The sequence below is a fragment of the Rhipicephalus microplus genome, chromosome 1 (assembly GCF_043290135.1).
Source record: "Rhipicephalus microplus isolate Deutch F79 chromosome 1, USDA_Rmic, whole genome shotgun sequence".
NCBI lineage: Eukaryota > Metazoa > Arthropoda > Arachnida > Ixodida > Ixodidae > Rhipicephalus > Rhipicephalus microplus.
The window spans coordinates 245,242,010-245,255,952 of NC_134700.1; the positions used below are offsets into that span (position 1 = coordinate 245,242,010).

A 13,943-nucleotide genomic window follows, 5' to 3' on the forward strand; every position below is an offset into this window, starting at 1 on the left:
ACGAGTTTACGTTTAGCACCCACCTTTTTTGACGTCTGTGTCGCCTTTTCCTTCTTTTTTTTTCAAACGTGCCACACTAATTCGAGCTATCTCCGTGGGTAACCAACTCACCCGAGCCCCAACACTCTTGAGCCAAGATTGGCCTTGCTACCACTTCTGTGAAGTGTGATGGTTCGGTTGGTTTTACTCTAACCGGAAGGTGGTGATTCTCGTTGGAGAGTAATGACACTTTATTACCTAATTTTTTGGGTGGGAACATCTACATTATTGCATCCTATTGTTTGTCCTCTTTGCTATTCATGATTATCCCTTTCTATTGGCACTGTGTAATACAATTATATCATCTATCTATTTCTTACTGTTCATCTTTTATCCCTTCCTTTCTGTCATTCCCAGTTTTCCCCAATCCCAAGTGTAGGGTAGCCAACCGAGCCAAAGCTTGGTTAACCTCGCTGCCTTTCTTCTCCGGTTCTTTCTCTCTCCTTTATTCCTCTAACCTATCGCTTTGAGCCGACTTGAAGATGACAGAGTATTAATTCAACTTCCCTATGTTTCCACAGTGGTTGCTCATCACATTCTTGTCTCTCTTTTTCAGACGTACGTTTCAAACTCTGACTCGGAAACATTGGTCGCAGCAGCTCGTGTGGGTCGTTTTCTACTACATTTCTGTGAAAAACAAGATACGTAAACTGCCGCACTATTTTCGTTTTTTTTTTACACGATAGTATTTTACGCAGGGGTCCACAACGGCTTCGTAAGGTATTTCCGTCACGGATATGACGTTGTGAAATATTTTATTACAGATAACAAGAAGAGAAAGTAACTCAAAGGGACGCCGAACCAGTGACCTCACGCTCCACAGTGCGCGACGCTAACCACTAAATCACAGAGCGACTCTTCTCCAACATGTTACCAGAGAACCATTTATATACACCATGTACCACTGGCAGTCCTCAGAGCTCGGAAACTACAGCACGTTTTAGTAGTCAGTAGCGATATGGCACGACGGATGCAGGTAGGGCGGGCGCGTTCCGAAGGTCGTCGTGCCATGCCTAACCGCCCGTCGCTGCGCATGTGCGCGCAGGCTCCGAAGCGCGCGCATATGAAGGCTCCCTAGCGCCTCCACCTAGCGTGGTCGGCATGGCCTAAGGGCGTTAGGTGTTCTTTAGCATGGTGACTCACTCACGCGCACGCTTATATTGAAAAAGGGGTGCTTTGTGCCTCTTGTGCTTCCACCGTAAGTTTGCTTTGAAATTAGTGTTTGAAGAAAGCGCCAACGTCAATTATATCGCTACCGCGGCCACGTTTACAAAAGAAGCGAGCTGCTCACACACCAAGTAGAAATTTTGAGGTACACATACGCGCTGCAAATTTCGGGCTGCTTGCCGTTCTTCGCGCGACATTTCAATTTATTACTGCAGCATTCATTCCTTAGCCCTTGTGACGAAGCAATGCATAATGAATGCTCAACTACCTCTGAGAGGGCGCGTTTCACTTTTGTGTTATAATGATTTCCAAAAAGTGGGATCAACCACGTCTTTTATGCTGAGACCGAGATGAATGTGAGAAAATGCCATGGTACTTTCTCCCTCACCTGAGTGTAGTTGAGCGTCTGTTGCACTGACTCCGACATAAACAGGTTGCGACCGTGGTCGCAGTTCACAATGAACAAAAAACCGTCAGCCCCCCGCAAAAAAAAGAAAAGAAAATTCATCAGAAATACTTTAGGTAAGAGCTTTTTAAATGTGTCATTTTTTATAATACGTGTTCTTCAATGCCTCACTGAAAGAGTTTGGTTAAAGTCACTGTAGGAAACCCCACGTCATACTAGCTATACACCGGAACACAACAAGCTCAATGCTGACTGCTATATTGAAAAGCACGTGGCGCCATCTGCTGCAAGCGCCGGGAAGCAACATCCTCAACTGTCACGCGAGCAGACGCTCTGCCAATCAAACGCGAAACTTCACAACCCGAGTGCGGCTGTAAGCATGTTCCGTGCTGTTCCTGTTTCGAGCTGGAATTTTATGCTGATTTTGTGTGAAACGTCGACGAGACCTTTGTCGACAGTCCGGAAGGTCTGCAGCACACGCATTGCAGACTGCAGAAGCAACTTCATTAGGTACGTATTATCCAACTGAAAGAAACGTGAACAGCGTTAACTGTGGCGTACCATGGCTGTGACAAGGCAGAACATGTGCTGTAAGCCGGCGTCAACGAAGCACTAGAATCTGGCTCCAACTTACGCTCATGCACAGCATGTCTATCAATCGCCAGTCCTGTCGGGCACTCGGAACACACACGCGGTGAAAAAGTGCCAGCCAGAACAAGATTTTAAAATGCTATGGTGACGCCAGCCGAAAGCACATGTAGATTCGCCTAGTGACAGTAAAGGCATGTCGCAGTTCGACCGAGTCGAAATTCATGATTTCCACGCCGTTCACATCTCTTTGCATCGCGATAGTGGGCCGTTACAGTTGTACTAAACATGCGTGGCGCGTGCATCCACGCGTGAGTCGTAATACGTATATCCAACTATTGACATGCGGCCTGCGAAAGAGTACGGCAATAGTTTTGTGCCACATACTACAGGCATACTGCACGTAAATAGCTGCTGTAAAGTGGGACAGCTGAAGTTATGCGAATAAACGTAATAAGTATACTTACCCGCACACTTCACTGGGCTCGTAGTTTTTCCTGCTGATTGCAATTAAACCCTATAGGGCGGCGGAGCTCAGCTTTTTCGTTGTGGACGGAAATCTGTGCAATCGCAAAACCCCACACCGCCACGATTCCCGCGATGCGCTGTGAACTTCACAGGCAGTGCTCAGCAATCTCTTCATCTTGCGCTGGTTGTTGTCGCATCAGATGACAGCGCAGTGGTACCCAGATGACATTTTATAAGCGGGCGCAGCGTGAACAGGCGCTTTCTCGCGTTTTAAACTCGCAGAACCACTGCATGCCGTGCTAGCGAGGCGCGCCTTGGCAGTTCCAAACAAATTATGGTGCCTCTGGGAGCGAGAGTATACCGCCAAAGGCGCCTGGGTGCGAGATAGGTGTGCTCTCGTCTATAGTTTATGAACTTCGAGTTTTCACGATGAGCATTTGCAAAGAGTGAATGTCCCGCCCCGTTGTTATCATCAGATAAACAATTTGTGGTTCTTGCTGCTAAAGCTTATTCGTGCGGGAGTACAAAAGAATGCGCAACGTGGCACCAAACAATGTCCGATAAAGACAGCCTCAGAGTAGCTGCAGTAAATACGACGAGAGGTTGCTAGTCGATTGATATCTTGATCGCAAGTGAAAATAAGCTTTCTGGGTAACTTCGAACTTCAGTTAAACAAAGGTTATTTAGGGGAATGACCTTTCAGAATTCAAGTTACGCTATCACTTACCTGTAAGACAACGTTTTTGACGTCCTCCTCTAACAACCATGGGAGCTCGTAGTGCCCTTCCGTGTACAAATTTATGGAACCTGCATTATTTAAGACATAATAATGGTATGAGCTAAATACGACCACCCACCATAAACACCAGTAATGCTCTTAGGCATAAATGGCCCATGAGTCGATTAATGAGATTGATTTGCCGACTGACATTCGTAATGCGAGCAAGCACTGCGAAGTATCGCAGTACAACAAATGATCGCTGAACGAATACATGGCATCGTTTTATGTGCAATAATTGATCATTAAAAGTGCAGTAAATGTTCAGCTAAGTTTCTGTAAAGAACGCGCATTCGAAGGAGCATTGTTCGTCGACCTCAGTGGTCGTGACGAGCATGTCTTGATGTGCTGTTCGACCATGCGGGGTACGGTCAACTTGCCCAGCTTCCGGGACATCGCCCTGCACATGAGCACCAGGGAGGCCATCTCGCTGCTGTACATGTTCATTTTGTCTCGGAGTCACATCTCGATATAGCTGTGGTTCTGCCTGCAAATCCAGATTCAGCCGTGAGCCCATTGGCCGAACGTGTAGCGAAACACTTAGAGTGACACGTTTACAGCGGTAACGCCTTTACGATATCTATCTATTGTCGTTTTTTAGCATCAAGAAATAAAAAAAACGTTGTAGGCTACACTTCCTTCGTAATAGGCATAAAATGCAGGCACACATTTTTCTGCAATGCACATCAAAAGCAAAAGTCGTTGAACTCCGCTAGCTCGCACAAAAAAAAATGGCAGCATATCCACGGAGTGAATGATGGAGAGTGGGGCGAAGCATTCATCCGTCCATTCGTTCTTGCTTCCGTCCGTCAATGCGTCTGTCTGGGTGACCATCCATGCGTCTATCCACCCGTCCGTGCGTGCGTCTGTTCGTGCGTCCGTCCCTGCATTCGTCCATGCATCCGCCCCTGCGTCCGTTCATGCGTCTGTTCATGCATCTGTCTGTGTGTCCGTCTGTCCATATAGTCAACACTCCAAGTACCACCATCTAGCTCGCATCTTTTCATCATATATTACTCATATAGAAGCACCGCCATTCAGCGGACATTCCAAGGACTAAACGAGAGGTGGCACACGCACACTTTCTTACGGCTTGCGCTTCGTATCTACTTCCCACCTTTAACCACCTCGAGTTCATGGTATATACTAGTTCACTATATCCATGGCACTGCAGCCCAACGCTCGCTAAACCCTTCTAAAACCAAGGAGGTTACACCCAGCGAGTATAACGTAGCAACCCTTTCTTCTCAGATAGTGGTCAATGTACATGCCAATGGCTGCTAATGGGGAATGAGAGACAGGAGCATTCGGCTTTTAGGTAACTCGCACTCCGCGAATTTTTATTGTTCAACAAAACACCGGAGAAATCTCCCATAGGCACCACCTTGCAGGTCAAAATGTAACACTGGTTACACAATACGACTACGACAACGAGGGACGAACGGCTGCCGCTTTAAGGAGCTTCACCCCTAAAAACAATTGGGCACGTGCATTTTTTTTGTCATCTGACAGCGATCATTTAGCATATCCCTTAGGCGTATCAGCCGGGGGAGAGGGGGGGGGGGCAAGGAGAACACGTGTGCCTCACTCACAAGAATTAGGGGGCTGAGCCCCCCTCCTCCCTTTCGACAATGGTCACTATTGGATAAACGCTGGGAAAACTAACTGAGGCGAACTTTTCCTTTACCACAGTAATCACACAATTATATCGTTCGGTTTGACTGATTGATTGATTGATTGATTAATTGATTGATTGATTGATTGATATGTGGGATTTAACGTCCCAAAACCACCATATTATTATGACAGATGCCGTAGTGGAGGACTCTGGTCATTTTGACCACCTGGCGTTCTTCAACATGCACCCGAATATGAGCCCACGGGCCTACAGCTTTGGCGCCTCCATAATTATATTATTTCGAGGAAATGAAAATGTTACGAGTGGACGTTTTAATATAGTCAAGTTTTTCCACCATTTCCTCTGTGACAATTTTTTAATGAGCTCTTTGTGGTACGGGCTTCGTATATGCGGCGCTTTCGCGCCTTTTGCTGTAGTATTGCAGAGCAGGCTAGCGCTCTAAAGGGGCCCCATAGCATTACATCATTTGTTCATGCTTTTATTTTACCGTGACTGGCAGACGAAGCTATACATATGGGAACGAGCAAACTTTTCATCGACCAGTCAAAGCATTCGCTGCTTCTGGAAAGTAACTTTTTTTTTCATCGAAAAGAAATAGAACCACCGCTGCTCAGTCTAAGCTGCTGTGAGCCGATGAGTGTTGCGAATTTTTTTTATGTTTTAGCTTTGCCGTACCGGAAGCGCCAAAAAAAAAGCTTTCCACTTTAAATTTTGATAAACTTGCTCAGCCTTGCCTACAGTAACTTGGAGCGATGGCGGCACCTTGCGCATTGGCGACGAATAAAGCTACGGACTCCAGCACAGTTGGAAGCTCAGCTTTTAAGCCTGCCCTGCAACATCACCAGGAAGAAGGTGGAAGACCATGGTTTTTACCACTATGAAGGCTTAATTAAGAGTCGAGCCAGTTGGTTGGTTGATTTTCATTTCTCTTCAATTGTCTTTTTACTTCTTAAAATTTAACGCGGACAGCAAAGAAGCACACGTGCAGCGTTCCTTCGTTCTCTCTCTTCGTCTCTTTCTCAGAAAAGGTGAGCTCGCAAAATGCACATGCGCACAAGCTAGCGCATAGTGATAATATTTTGTTATACTAATATTATTACATCTCGCCAACTGCTATAAGTAGCCTCTGCTAGTGTCATCGGCAGCTAGCCTATTTGAATTACATTTTAAATGAGATGCTTTGCGGCAACTCCAAAAAGCCTTAGGTAATATTCAGCTTCTTAATGCGGTGTTTAATGTGTATGCACTGTAATGAACACCACGACATTTCATAGATTAGTTACGTCATGTAACAAGCAGCCAACTTTATGGCAGTCTGAAATTTCGAAATGTCGAAGAACCAATGGCAAACAATATGCCGTATTGAAAATATTTCATTCTCTTATGTATTGCGTGGTCGTGCAGAAGTGGTCATTACGCGATGAATCGTTTTCGCGTCATTGGTGCCTCGCGTAACGAGCTGCTGCTGTGGGCATGACACAGCATATTTAGGCCAATCATATACAGATAACGACCAATTCGAAAGCAAGTAATGAAAGGTAGTTTAATGTAAGAGTACATACGCAATGCTTATCTCCTCGCTATAAATTTAAATCGCTGTCATTTTAACCATACTCACTTTGCACCAACTTGATGCCTGCATTTCACAAAGTAGATTCAAGACCTTGCATGGTTTAGTGGTAAAATACATGAATGCCCACGTAGTGCTTAGGTTGGATTCCTGCTAAGATCCTGATGTTTATTTTTTGCAGTCGTCGGATCAACGCTGCCGAGGCCGGATTTTTTAAAGGTTCTCCCGTTTAAATTACTGACGACTGTTGTTGTCGCTTTTAGGTAAATACAAACTTTAAGGTGCATATCTGCATGATGCAGAGCGTGGTGTACGGGTATGTGAAACACAGGACTGAAATAAAGAGCTTCATGACGAACACGACATGGTTTTCATGTTATTTATGTCCGAACCAGACACACATGTCTATCTTGATCTGCAGAACATCGAAGAGAAAGAGAACGAACGCAGGGGGCCCCGCCGCGGTGGTCTAGTGGCTAAGGTACTCGGCTGCTGACCCGCAGGTCGCGGGTTCGATTCCCGGCTGCGGCGGCTGCATTTCCGATGGAGGCGGAAATGTTGTAGGCCCGTGTTCTCATATTTGGGTGCACGTTAAAGAACCCCAGGTGGTCTAAATTTCCGGAGCCCTCCACTACGGCGTCTCTCATAATCAAAGGTGGTTTTGGGACGTTAAACCCCACAAATCAATCAATCACGAACGCAGGGGAAACCACGTTAAAGCAGAAACGAAAGCTCCTCTTTTATGAAAGCTGGCCAGCATCTCCATTGTTTCGTCAGTTCGATTAACGCAGTAGCTGTGAATATCGTACCTTTGAAACGTAAGCGTTTTTGCAGCAGTTGTCTATCTTGGAAGTTCTTCTGGACTGGCGATGTTGACTCTTCGTTCTGTAACAGCTGGCTGTTCACGGGGAGTGGGGGGGGGCGAGGTGGTTCCCACCCCGATGCCGATGGTGGCACGGCAAAGCGGTGTTGCTCGTATGGCCAGCGAGCAGTGGTGGCCATGGTGCTCAGGTGGTAGCCCCGTCGCTGGACGCGCTCGACTGTCCGGGACATGGCATCAGGACTGCCAGAGGGCACCCAACTTGGTCCCTCGGGGCACCAGCAACAACCGGATACCTTCTGCTGATCCTGCTGCCGCGGTACGTGCGAATGTAGACAAGAAACTTGGTCACCACTGAGGCCTGCAGCCTCTGATGAAATAAAATAGTCCGTAACGAGACCCTGCAACTCTTTGCCCAGTAGCTTCATTAAATGAGTTCATCGCCTCACGAATAAAGTGCCGCAAAAACTTTTTTTTAGAATGCGCCAAGTGTCAGCGCGGATACAGAGATTTATCGCACGCTCTAAGCACTTTGTTCTCAGCAAGCGCGCTGAAAGCTAAGAAGGAGGGTGAGAAGGCGATGACAAGCAGACCAGAAGTTACGTCTGTTCGTCAGCGCACGCCATAACCTTGAGCAATAATATGGAAACACGGGCTAGTTCCGGTACTAAACCTCGAGCACTTAACTTCTTTTTTTATTACGACGCACGGCTTACATTCAGCGGCTTACTTTTGGCCACTTATCATGGCCAAAGCGGGAGATGCATCAACGTTCGCCTTCGGGAAGACGAACGCTCATTATCAGACTCAAAGCCGTGCTCCTTCGCCACTCATTGTCACGAATGTGGCTGCGTACCTTTCTTCAACGACACAACGATACTGTCAAATTCTTTTTTTAAAAAAATCAGTTAACAGGAGAAGTGATTCAAAGCTTCCACAACCGACAGAAAAACGATAAGTGTGTCAGCATGCCGTCAATTGCGCTGAGCAACGCAGAATTCAGCTATCTTTTTAGCACCTGCAGAAGATGATACCAATGTATATATATTTTTCCCTTGCTTGCGCCGGGTGCGGGCGTATTGCTGTTTGTTTATTGTTTGCATTTTTTGCTAAGTTTCATTTCACCTATATATCAGTTGTTCTTTCCAAGTAAATGTTAGTTGCGAGTCAGCGCCTGTCTGTGTCATTTTACTTTGTCGTCGTCTCGTGTGCGCTGTTCAACCAAAATGAGCCCCTAATGGCGGTCACTATATGCGTCTGAAGTCGGCGCCGGTAGTTAACGCACGGGCGCCGCGCCATCGTGCACGTAAAGTTGGCTTCGCCACGTGAAATTAACCATTCATCGTCACTCTGCACCACGTGACAGTGCTCGCCGAATAGCGGCGTGAGCGGCGGTAGGAAAATATATGCGCAGCTCTGCTACCTAAAGGTAGCATATACACTAACTCTAGATGAGACCACCCAATGCCATCTAAATAATTTCAGGCCTGCTCACTGTGTCGGTCACGGGCTCTGACGTCACTCCGTTTTGACCAGTGTGTCTCGCTGCACCGATGTGCCTACGCTGGCTCTCGTGGCTCGACAACCATGGATTGCCAAGCTCGACGAAAGTTTCCGTGGCGTGCTAGTGTTCTTGTTGGCGACTTGAGAAGACCATATTTTTCAGTGTCTGAAGTGCAGCGTGGATGTGTGCTGCGTTTTGTGCGCTGGATATTCACAATCTTTACGGCTGGAAAACTGAACGGTTGGGCGATGCTGTGTGGCTAATTGTCGCGTCAAAGGGACCGATACTGCGAGTGTCCTCGTTTCCTAAGGGCAACTGAAGAACGAAATGGGGGCGCGTCGTTCGTCAAGCTGACGTCATCATCCGTCCTCTTCATGAAACGAAAGGTACAGGGTTGTCCACTCTTAGTACGAACACCATGCCGCGTGGCATCGCTCCGCGGTGCGCCAGCGCTAGCGCTGCGGCCGCGCATTCAAGTTTACCGACGCAGGCGCACTAGAGCGTAGAGGAGGGCTTCGTTCCGACTGAAAGCGCGGAGCATGCCATGCCTGTTTTGCGTGAAGCAAACTTAAAGCACCTGAGAAACCATGAATGTTGCAGGAAAGCGGGTTTAGCTCAGCACCACGTGTTGTATAGTTACGGTATTTTTTAGAAGTGGGTGATCCCTCTTGTTTCTGTACAAGCTAAGGCGTGTTAAAGTGCGAAAGCGTGAAGAGAGCCACCCAGGCGAACACCCCTATGAAAGGCAGAATGCGCTTTACTCGAGCATAGTATTAACGTTGCAAAGGCGTCGTGCACTGATTCAGTAGAGAAGAGTGTAGATATTACTAGTAAACTGTATTCAACGCATTTTATCCGCCGACAATCGGCTCACACCACACGCAATGAAGCGCCGCTACGTGTATTGATACACGCGCCGCCAACCGTCTATCCACACTTTCGCTGGGATGGTGCTGCCACTTATAGCCCAATCTTGCCGCGAATAGGCTGGACCAATTTCGGAGGTAGCACGACCATAGGTGAAGTTCAGAAAGATTTAGGACCAGGGCAATCAAATAATTGAATGAGAACGTCAATGAAGTGATAAAACAAGTGTATCATTAGAGCATACAAGTTTGCCTGTGCTCTCCTTAAGATTGTCTAAAAATGCCAAGGTATCAAGGTGTCTAAAGTTATCAAGGTGTCTAAATGCATCAAGGGGCCTGTGCTGCGGGTACGGGTAGAAGACACTGCCGCACGTCCTCTGTCGGTGCATGCCGCAAGGTCGGGCCATGACAGAGCGCCACAACGCCATCGTCGCGCGCCTTAGCGGGAGACACATGGTGCGATTTGGCATCCGATGCGGCGTACGGCTGTTCACGACACATGGGGCGAACGGGCCATGTGTCGTTCGGCCAATACGGCCGCCTCAGGTTGCCCGCTCAGAAGACATAATATCCTCTTTGTTAAGCGCAAAATAAAGAAGCTCACGTAGCAATGCCTTGTTGTCTAATAACATAGGCAACAAAGCTGCGCCTTCGCAAGCGACAAACATCGACACAGCCCTCATTCATTATCGACTCCGAGCGTAGGCCTAGCAAGGCCGACGGTCTCGGTAGAGCCGCTCTCTTTCCAACGTGAGCTCATTGTCGAGCGCTTCTTTTTACCAACACGATAAAAACTCGTACACTTATATGACGCTTTCACCCGTGCAACTGGTTTAATCGACGGCCCCGATGTAAAAAGCAAAGGTGGGAACGAAGCGGGCTGGTTCACCGAGACCGCTGGTACCACTGTTTGTTTACCTGCGAAATGGGCTTCCATCACGGCTCATATTGTCGTTGGTTCAGAAACGGGCGTTGCCTTGCAAAAATAGCACGATTCAAGCATCACTTTATTCAATCATGAGTTATTTCATGTCAGCAACAGTATATGTAATGTTTTTGATGCCACTGACAACGGCGATATCGAAAAATACAAGGGCGTTCAGATCGGCGAGGCTGGATGGATGGATGGATGTGGCTGTACCGTTTAGATCGGGTGGCGGCTAACGCCACGTAGCTGTAATACTTAGCGAATTAACCATTAGATTTATCTTTTTTTTTCCTTTAAATAGTAAAGTTGGACTGGTACTTTGCAGTGAAGGGTCCAATTTTCACTCGTGCCTTGACTTTAGCCACCAATAAGATAACCTCCTTCTAGTTAATTCTACCCGCTTAAAGTCTATTTTGCCCTCCCTGTCCCTAAACCCCAGTGCTTTGAAAAACTCTCATCATCCTGAACAATAGAGTGAAGCCCTTTACAGAACATTATCAAGTGTTCGGCAGCTTCTTCTTCCTCTCCACACGCACTGCATACTGTGTCTACCCCTTCGTATTTGGCCCGATATGTCTTGGTTCGCAATACTCCCGTCCTGGCCTCAAACAGTAGAGAACTACCCCGAGTATTATCATAGATCCTTTCCTTGGCAATTTCCTGCTTAAAAGTTCGATAAATCTCAAGTGCGGACTTCTTAATCATGCCAATTCTCCACATGTCAGTCTCCGTCGTAAGGCAGAAACTTACGACGGCGCCCACCTGTGGCGCCCCTTGTCACGCTCCCGCGCTGACATTGGCTGCGGCCGCGGCTACTGCACGCGCGGCGTGGGAATCGTCGCCGCATGCTTTTGGACGCCTGTCGGATGTGGCTGTTGGCACGAACAGCCGTACGGCAAATCGCATTCGAATTCGCACCATGTGTCTCTCGCGGCCCTTGGGCGGTACACCATCTTCGGAGAGAACCAGCAGATCGGCGTGTCCTGCTTGCGGCCTGACCTGGTCCTGGCCAGTGGTGAGGAGACCCTGTTCCTGGACGTCTGCTGTCCCTCCGACGGTCGTGTTCGCCACGAGTTGAGCTGCAAACACTACCTGCGCACAATAAAGAAACTTCGCATAAGTGACAGGATTGCCACTTCAACGAACCATTTACAGATAGGTGTTGTGTAAATAGTTTTAAACCAAGAAGCAACCCACGTTTGATTTGTTGTACACCTTTACAGAATTACTAACACCATTAACTGTTATAGCCCTTATGTTCAGGGTTCTTACTGTTCACACTTTTATTGTCGTTTTTAGATGTTTTCTTTCTCGTAACCCATTATGATGTTGTATTGTAAATTATATTTGAATAAACTTTGCTCTATTAGAAGAAATGTTGTCACATGCACTTGTTAAGCGTGGTTTGCATTTTTATTGGGTGCGTATGCACAAAGACACACATTGTTCCCGCGAGTCAAACGAATGTTCACAATTCAAGCAAACCAGCTCAAGTGTGCACGCCAGACCCGGTAGAGGCCACAGTGCACACTTGAGCAGCCTCTTCTCGTAAGACAGACCTGCTCGAGAGCTTCGGGTCAACCATGCGGCTCCTCTTTGTCAATACGGGTACCAATATGGACCTGTTGGTTCTTTGTAAACTAGTTTGTCGCATAGCGCGGAAAAAGAAGCAGGGACAGAGAAGTATGGGACGTACACAAGCGCTACGAACACAATCGCTCGTGTTCGTCTTGTACTTCTTCTGTGCCCCTGTTTTGTTTGTTTTTAAGGCCGAAGCTTTTTACGCCGCGAGCCGTACTACTACTACTACTACTACTACTACTACTACTACTACTACTACTACTACTACTACTACCACGACGACGACGACGTCCCGTGTCGTCGTCGTAGTAGCAGACAGTTTCATTGCATTGCATGTCAATAAAAACGGTGTCACAGCATATCCACGGAGTTAATGATGATGAGTTGGGCGAAGCGCCCATCAGTACGTCCGTGCGTTTGTACGTGTGTCCATGCGTCCGTCCGCCCGATTCACCCCACTCGTCATCATTCACCTCGTGGATATTGTGTGATTTTTCTGCGCTATGCTACAAGCCACTTTACGACTTCCATGTTGATTCCGAACATCACGCACAAATCGTATGTCGTATTATCGGTGCTTTTCTTGAACACTTGGAGCATCAAACCATCAGAGTTGGTGCGAAGTTATCTGTCGTGATTCAGTATAAAACATCCAGGAAATATGACGTGTCACCCAAAGAACAAAATAATGTTCGATGGGTTGGTTGCCATGTCTCTCTGAACCAAGTTGGTGCGCGCATGTCTTAACATGGCCGAGTGGTGCAAAAAGGAGGAGACGCAAGGTTGCCCTTTCGGTGCTTTCTCTTTAACTCTTAGATTACACTCGGTCAAAACGACGTGAGGACATTGCAGTGCACTCTGTGAAGACATTACGGTACAGAGCACACATTCTAATTTCTTGAGGCCCCGTCTTTAATGGCAAAGTGAAGGGGCGCAGCTTGAGGAAACGTTTTTGCTGTTTGACGTATGTACATGCTGCGTATGCTGCAAAGCACGCTTCGGTGATGGACAGTAGTAGGTAGGTATTATATATACAAAAAAGAATCTGTAGGTTAATGTGACGGGTCAGGAAACATTACCGCTGTGTACGGACTTGCAGCAACAAGGGCGAAGCATTGAGTCTCTGTTCTTCTAGTGCGAGGGACGTGGTAGAGTCGAAAGACTTAGCTGCTGAAATAAAGGCGCTCTATGCTGCCATACGAAAGCAACGAAAAACTGTAACATTTACGACACAAAGAGCGACGACGTGAGAGCACACAATGCAACTGAAGTCAAGTTCTGTACGGGTGGAAAAGGTCAGACTCGGAAGTGGCACCACGCCAGAGCAAGTGAATTGGAAAGGATTGGCCACTCGAGCATGGAAGCAACCGAGTGATCTATAATGCAGGGAGCCACGTCCACTGCCACGGAAAGAAAAGGTCCGACCGGGTACGCAACAGAACAACACCGACGTCGCCGTACCGGCTTTATGCTCCCTGCTATGGTGAAACTCCGTGTGTTTCTCAATTGAGCCTCGAAGCACGATGATCAACGAGGTGCCGACGTCGGCTGAGCAAAGCCCCCTTATGTTCGCGTCAAGCGAGTGGATG

General features: G+C 47.4%; 1 protein-coding gene and 1 long non-coding RNA gene across 2 annotated transcripts in view; both read right to left on the bottom strand.

Moving 5' to 3' along the window:
- LOC119185613 (uncharacterized) overlaps positions 1 to 13,943 on the bottom strand; it is a 603,714-nt gene that overhangs the window by 403,031 nt on the left and 186,740 nt on the right. The gene's annotated exons all lie outside the window — the stretch shown is intronic.
- The window catches only part of LOC142814173 (uncharacterized), a 78,544-nt gene that overhangs the window by 1,917 nt on the left and 62,684 nt on the right, over positions 1 to 13,943 (bottom strand). Inside the window, exon 2 of the long non-coding RNA XR_012894834.1 lies at positions 3,396 to 3,475. This is a non-coding gene — a long non-coding RNA (uncharacterized LOC142814173). The remainder of the gene's footprint in view (positions 1 to 3,395; positions 3,476 to 13,943) is intronic.